Consider the following 7878-nt stretch of genomic DNA (forward strand, 5'->3'; position numbering starts at 1 on the left):
TCTCTCTCTCTCTCTCTCTCTCTCTCTCTCTCTCTCTCTCTCTCTTTCTTTCTTTCTTTCTTTCTTTTTGAGATGGAACATTTTAATCTACCAGTGGCAGTTAACACAGCATAGGAAGTCACATCTTCCAGAGGTTTGTTCCAGGATAAAGGAAGCAAATATTGGATAGAGTGTATGGTCCCTTGCCTGTGAGAACATGAATAAGTAGAGAGGAAACAAAGTGTATTCCTATCACTCAAGTCAGCTCTTATAATCCACCAGATCCTTGGGCTGAAACCACAAGCTTATCTCCTTCTCTCCACTCTCCACAGAATCACTGCTGTGAATGATCTTCCAGCCAACTTGGATATAAACGTCTCCTTGGATTGTCCCAGGCTTAGAGTCCGTGGAGTTGATCTCACCAAGCATCACCCAGCCTGTTTTCACAACATTCAGCTTCTTCCAGACCATAGAAGCCTCTGGCCCTGAATACATATATTTCACCAGAACACTAAAGAAGGGACGATTCTTCATGTTGATGTAATGCTCAAGAAGGTCCTCTGAAGACTGCATGAATTTCAAACCAGCAAGGAGGAGTTCCTTCTGTTTAAAATGCTGGATGATTTCTCTTATGATCAATCTCCTGATGGACCCTATCAGACTTGGTAGCAATGAAGATTCACTCACTGTTACTTATGGTCCATGTCAGAAGTCAGGTCTTTAACTTGAATGCCTTTCAGTTAGCTTCTGATATATCTAGGAGACTCTCTGATCCTCTTGATGTTACTATTTCCCTGATTCCTTTTCTACAATGTTAATGTCCCCTGAGTCTTAGGTACAAAAGTATTTGGTAGAAATATCTGTTGAGACTAGACTCCACAACTCTAAATTTTGGTTAGCTATGTCTTTCTGGAATGGTCTCTGTCTGCTGCAAAGAGAAATTTCCTTGATGGGGTGAACTAAAATGATCTGTGGNTGTAACGACAAATGTTAAGACTGTTTGTAGGTGGCGTCTCAGGGGATACACAAACCTCACTCAAGGGCCTCATGCCCAATATTAGAGCCCAATACCAAACAAACTCAATGGTATTTTTTTGGAAACACATACACACAGGTCCATATATATAGTTCAAAAGAATTTGTATATGTATATGTAATATATATTTGTGATATATTTATGTATATATATATGTATTGTGTGTGTATATATATCTCAAAAACTTTTATTACTGTTTTCATGTGTCTTATAAGTTTGGGTATATTGTGCATTCATTTTCATTGAATTCTAGGAAGTCTTTAATTTCCTTCTTTATTTCTGCCTTTAATCAATTCAGTTTATGAAAGTTCAGTAGGTTTTTTTTATATTCAGCTTTAGATAGATATATCTATCTGATGTATATCTGATAGAATTCAGCAGGCTATTTCAATTTTCTTGTATCTGTTGAGATTTGTTTTGTGACTGAGTATGTGGTCAATTTTGGACAAAGTTCCATGAGGTACCCTTGAAGGAGGTATATTCTTTTGTCTTTTTTTCCTTCTCTATTTTAAGGGATTTACTCATTTCTTCAAATTATTTGTTTGTGTTTTCCTGGATTTCTTTAAGAAATTTATTCATTTTATCTTTAAGGATCTGTATGGTTTCCCTTTTAAAGTCTTTTTCTTGTACTTCAGCTCTGTTGGAATAATCATGTTGTAGGATAACTGAACTCTAGTGGAGTCATGTTGCCCTGACTGTTACTGATTATGTTGTTAAGCTGGCATCTAGGCATCTGGTTTGGGAACATTATAGGCCTAAGTGCAGGTTTCTGGATGTGTTTGTGTTGGGTATATGTTTTGTTTCTTGATTTCTGTTTCCTCTCTGAATTTTCAGATATTTGTGATGACTATATGTTGCCTGCTTTCCTGTCCTGTTCAGCTGTTGTGTTGACAGGGAGTGTCTGCTGGTACTGGATGCTGGGGTGCAGGTGGGTGTAGGTGGAGGAAAGTCAGGTGAGATCCACAGAAGTAGCCTAGAGGAAAGTAATGTTTCAGCTGATGTCCTATTGCGGTGCTAGCAAGGAGCCTGAGGAATTAGGTCTGCTGGGAGAACAGAGAGAGAAAAGTCTGAAGGCAGATTATCTAGTCTTCTGGCAGGTATAGCCTGTGGTTGAGTCTTCTGGAGTGTCCTCTGGAGTTAGGGGCTGTGACACAGCAACAAGTCGGGAGGTGGGAAGTCAGGAGGCATTAGTATGTGGGATCCACAGGATGCATGATGACACAAAAGGGAGGCTGCAGCTGCTGTTTGGTTACAGCAGTAGGGCAAAGGAAGATATATTTTTAATATAAAAAGATTGTTGTTAGTGATTATGCTGGCTTAGATAGCATAGAAGTTGGTAGGTTCTCCTCAAGATCCATGTCTTCAGTATTAATGAGGAATTGGCGATATTCCCAGGACCAGGCATGTTATTCCTCTTGTTAAGGGGGATTCTAGTTCCATTACTCGTACCTAAGTTGGCTACTCCTAAGGTATGCATACCACTACTGCACCCTTGGGAGGATCATGTCATGGTGCTCATATTTTGGTTCTTAGGTACCATAGATTGGTAGGCTTGTTGGTTGCTTCCATCTTTTGAAGCCTGCATGGCTCCTTCTGGTGTCAGAAAAAGTAGTCCTCAAAGAGGAGGCATTCAGGCAATTCTAAAAGAGTGGCCTCTGGGCCCTGTTTCTGAAGTTCATGGTGTCTTCAGCAATAGTGACTTACCTTCTACCTTTCAATTGGTAGATAGTATTGATAAGTTGTGTGAATGTACTACTTTGGTAAAATTTGATGTCCTCAATGAGGAAATTAAGATGATAAATCCATTTACTTATTATTTATCGTTATTACTCAATAAATACCTCTGAAATGTGATGGGTGTTTTATTCATTGTATGTATTGGTGTTTGAGTGGGTAGTGTATGTACATGTTTATGTGTGTGTGTATGTGTGTGTATATATAAGTGATCATGTATATGTGTGTGCATGAAGATGAAATGCTCATGTATGTGCATATGCATGAAGGTGAAGGCCAGAGAAACATCAATCTCTTCCTCAATCACTACCCACCAGGTCTTCTTGACATTGAATCTCTCACTGAACTCAAAGGTCACAGATTCGCTAGGCCAGTGAGGTCCAGAGATTCCCCTGTCTCTGCTTCTCTAGGTCTGTGGTTACAGACACACTGCCACGCCTGGCTATTGAAGTAGGTCCTGGAAATCTGAACACAGGGCTTCATGCTAGTATAACAAGCATTTTACTGACTGACTGTCTAGGAAGCCCCTGATTTATTTATGCTGAAAATAACTTTTTGCAGGGTAAAAGGAAAATCTGGTTATATTTGTGCTTATTAACACTTTGTGAGAATTGGTTAGTTAATCTGTTAAAAAAGAAGCAATGCAATGATCAAAACTGCAGCCTTGAAAGGTCTGAGTTCAGACATGTTGGAGGTAATGGACTTAAGCTAGGCAGTTTTCCAGGTGAATACATAACATATAGTCTAACTAAAAGACCAGAACTTGGAAATGTAAATAGCTAGATCATTGTATAATTTTTGCTGTATAATAGTGATTAACAAGATGTAGGGCAATGTAAGAGTTGAGATTGACTTTTCCATTTTATATGTTTTTATTTTATGTGCATGAGTGGTTTGCTTCCATGTAGGTGTGTTCACCATATGTATACCTGGTGCTCTTGGAGGCTAGAAAAGCCTGTCTGATGATCGCCTGAAACTGGAGTTATGGCAAAGTTGTGAGCTGCCATGACAGTACTAAGAAGTGAACTCAGATGCTCCACAAGGGCAACAAACTCTTGTCAGCACTGAGCCAACTCTTTAGTCCTGAGGTCAACTTTCAATACTGAGGGTGAAAATGATTGCCTTTTTCCCTCTTCCATGTAAGAAACCATTTGGCAGTCAACTGATTGCCGTCATATTTTGTGTTAATACTCTGATGAATTATACAGAAAATTAAATGATTGATGATCCCTACAGAATCCAAGGTTAATTTCAACCAGTCAAAAATGTTGCAGCTTTGCCTTAATTGTAAGAAAATCTGTGGCCCATGGTTTCTGTGAGGACTCACGGTTGTGTGACTTGGGTATGTCTTCCCAAACTGTTCCTGAGAAATAAGTACATTATTTGTAAACAGAATTGATAAGCCTTCACTTGAAAGATTTTAAGTTTACGAAGTGTGAGACAGCTGGGCAAAGGGTCAAAGGTGAAAGGTAGTGAGCCATTTGGGGCCTATTCTTTTGTGGAACCTTTGACTGCCTTTCAGACTGAGATTTTGGAAATAGTTCACACAAAAGCCTTCTGCCAACAGTTGACTTAGACAGGAACCCCTCACAAAATCTTCTTTGATTTTATTCCCTCTCTATGTCTTGGCTTTGGAAATTTATAAAATCTCAAGGAATATTATACAAACCACCTATGTAAATGAACTAACCAAGTCAATTTGGCAATTTAGGTATTATATAAAATACGTTTTGATTGATTTTTCTTTTTTAGAGACAGAGGTTCAGCAATTGGATGTTTTCTTTTGAGACAAGGTTTCTCTGTGTAACCCTGGCTGTCTGCCCTGGAGCTCTGTAGACCAGGCTGGTCTCAGCTTCAGCGATCTTCTTGCCTCTGTCTCCCAAGTGCTGGATTAAAGGCATGTGCCACTACCACCCATCAAAGGTATAGTCTTGAAAAATTTATGGAAAAAGAGATTTTGGAAAAATAGCAAATATATTAAAATAATAAAGAAGATTAAAAATAATGGCAAGAAAATTCTTGGGTCAGTTATAAGCTTCTTAAATTTGAAGTATCCCTGGGCTCACATAGGATACCAGAAGCAGTGCAATAGTTTTCAGAGACATGGTAATTTATTAGTTCTTAAAAAGTTATTTATATGTTATCTATTAGGAGCTAATTCATTTATTTAAAATATTTATTTACTTTATAAGTAAAGTATATAAGTTTTCATGAATACCAGAAGAGAATATAGGATCCTATTACAGGTGGTTGTGAACCATCATGTGGTTGATAGGAACTGAACTCAGGACCTCCAGAAGAGCAGCCAAGTGCACTAAACCACTGAGTCATCTCTCCAGGCCAGGAGCTAATTTATTAGTATATGTTGTGATATTGACTGCTATGATTTTCTGAAAACAGGAAGGGAAATTAGGATTCCTCAGAAGTTCCTGTCTTCCTTTGAACAACTTTATTGCTATTGCTAATTTTGCTTTGGGTAGGAATTCATTTCAGGTGTGGAAGATACAAACAAACCCAACCGAGCACTATGTCTCGCTCTCCAACGTTAGTGCCTTCTTCAGTTACTTGGCTATTACACTGACTGGCTGTCTCATTTGTCTCACATGTTTGCAGATTTCTATTCCTACAACTTCTATTTTGATCAGTTTGAATATACCTTCAACCCTGGATCTGCAATCATTGCAATATGTTTTATTTTTCTTTTAATCTGAATATCCTTTCTCTCCCTCTGCTCCTTCCACTTGTCCTCATTTTCTTCCATCCAGATATATTTGGTTACATTTTCACATATTGATGATATTTAGTTATTGGAAAGCAAGTTCTTTAAAAGTACAAAAAAATCATTGAAGTTTTAATGAGGGCAAACAAAACAGATTTACAACATTAGTTCTACTGAATTAAGATTCCCCATATTCATCAAAGTGAAGAAAGTATGCAGGTTATTTGTGAGAATATAAGACAATGATTCTGGGGCTGGAGAGATTGTTCAGCAGTTGAGAGCACTTGTTCTTTTAGAAAACCCAAGTGTGTGGTTCTAAGCATCCACATGGCACTAACAACCAACTGTAACTACTGTTCCAGGGGATCTGACACCCTCTTCTGACTTCCTTGGGCATCAGATATATAAGTTGTGTACATACATACATACATACATACATACATACACATAAAATAAAAATAACTATTTTAATAAATAAAATAATGCTTCTACAAATTCCTTTTTAAAAAACATGATTTTTTTATATGTTTACTAAAAGAACAATGTAAATTACAAAAGAAGTGCTTGGAAGTGTTACAATAATGGTGATAATGGTGATAATGGGGTAATAATGGGGTGATGATGGGATAATAATGGGTTAATAATACTTACAAACATTTTATATTTTGTGTTTTTAATTACGCACTAACCAGGGAATGATCCAATAGTATTATTTTCCAATATTGTATACTGCCTCCTCATAAATTTAGAGGGTAGCTATATTTAATTTATTATAATAAAATATAATCAATGATAAAAATAAACATTATGAAGGACAATTCTTACTATTGGTTGAATGCAGTTCAAAATAGAAAGCAATAAAGAAGAAAATACATTGTGTGTGTATGTGTGCAGGTGTGCTTATTCATGCTATATAGCTTGGATTTGTAATGGTAAAGCTGTTGTTGATACTGCTGGATGAAACATAAAGATATAAAATTTCCTGAAACAGTACTATAAGAAAGGTGTTGAAATTACTGGTACTGATGTTGCCACTGGTAGGCCAAATGCTATGTTCCACATGCTAGAAGAAAGTAAAGATTTCTTGGCCAACATCCTGAGGTTCTACCAACCTCCATCTGGCTCCTATCATTTGGGATGTAACTAAGATGCAGTCTCCAGCCTCAGCAGCCTTGTGTTGCCTCTCATTGGAGGCCACAGAAGTAGGATCAATGCTGACAATCTTCACAAAGAAGAGAAGAAAATGACAGCTAGGTCTACTATGGACATGCAGTATTGTGCCCCTGTAAACTGTGTTCATGACCTATTTCATCCCTCAAGGTACCAATTCACTTCTTCACAACACTTACTGAATAAGAAACGTGGTAAAAGGGTTGAACTGGATTAGAAAGCAAGAAAATGTTTAGACTACAGTGAAAATTTTATTGGTTTAGGAAAAGGGCAGTAGGAAGTTCTCTTCTCACCTTTATGACCTTTTAGCCACAGTAGAGGCTAGGTTTACAGTGCCCAGTGCTAAGTCCTTCCTGTGCATAGGCTGTAAGTCCCATTGCACAGCTGTTATTATTCTCCAAGATAAAAGTTTCGATACTTCGACACTGCAGATATGGCCAGTCCAGCCATCATTGTGATTCACAGGTTTTACATCTGGGTACAACTGATTGCCTCTCTTCCTTGGCAGCTTGTATAACACCTTCCCACACTAGGAGAGCCAAGCCTTAGGGAGGAGGTTCCCAGTTTGATTACTTCCAGCATGATTTCTTTCAGTCCCGTGTCCAAAGTGTGTGTTGTCTTCAGCAATGGAGTTTTACATTCTGAGAGGCAACAAAGGGGAGCAACAACCTATAATGTTTTTCAAATCTGTTGAACAACCCTTACCAACAACTCAAAGCAAGGTTTCCCATGCATAGAACCAGGGTTTTGTTAGAGAGTCTACGGCTTTGGTGGGAGCATTATCACCTTGAGCGGCATAGCTTCATTTATTTATGTATTCACATATTCTTGTATGCATATATTTGTTTTTAAGTAAATACAAAATAATGTTTCCTATGGCTTTCCAACCACTGCTGCTGTTCTCCACCCCCGCCACCCGCCATTCCCTCCTGCTCCTCCCTAGTGCTTCCTTTCCCCCAAAAGAGCCACTCCCATTTCTCTCATCCCTCACCCTGATAGCGCTTGTGTCGTTCTAGCCTCTTCTCTGCCCCCATCCCGGCTTCACGGTTCCTTTTAACTTTAATAGTTTCTCCAGTTACTCCAAGTTATACAACTTGGATCTGAACATTGGCACTAGGAGAGAACGTGACATATGTCTATCTCAGCCTGGGCATTCTCACTTAAGATAATATTTTCTTCTTCCTTTCTTCTTCTTCTTCTTCTTCTTCTTCTTCTTCTTCTTCTTCTTCTTCTTCTTCTT

The 7878-nt window shown here is 38.3% G+C and overlaps 1 pseudogene; it reads right to left on the reverse strand.

Annotated features, from left to right (window-relative positions):
* Window positions 1-240: 240 nt before the first annotated feature.
* Window positions 241-7672, reverse strand: LOC110329256 (annotated as a pseudogene).
* Window positions 7673-7878: the final 206 nt, after the last annotated feature.

Source organism: Mus pahari, chromosome 11, assembly GCF_900095145.1.
Source record: "Mus pahari chromosome 11, PAHARI_EIJ_v1.1, whole genome shotgun sequence".
NCBI classification, from domain to species: Eukaryota; Metazoa; Chordata; class Mammalia; order Rodentia; family Muridae; genus Mus; species Mus pahari.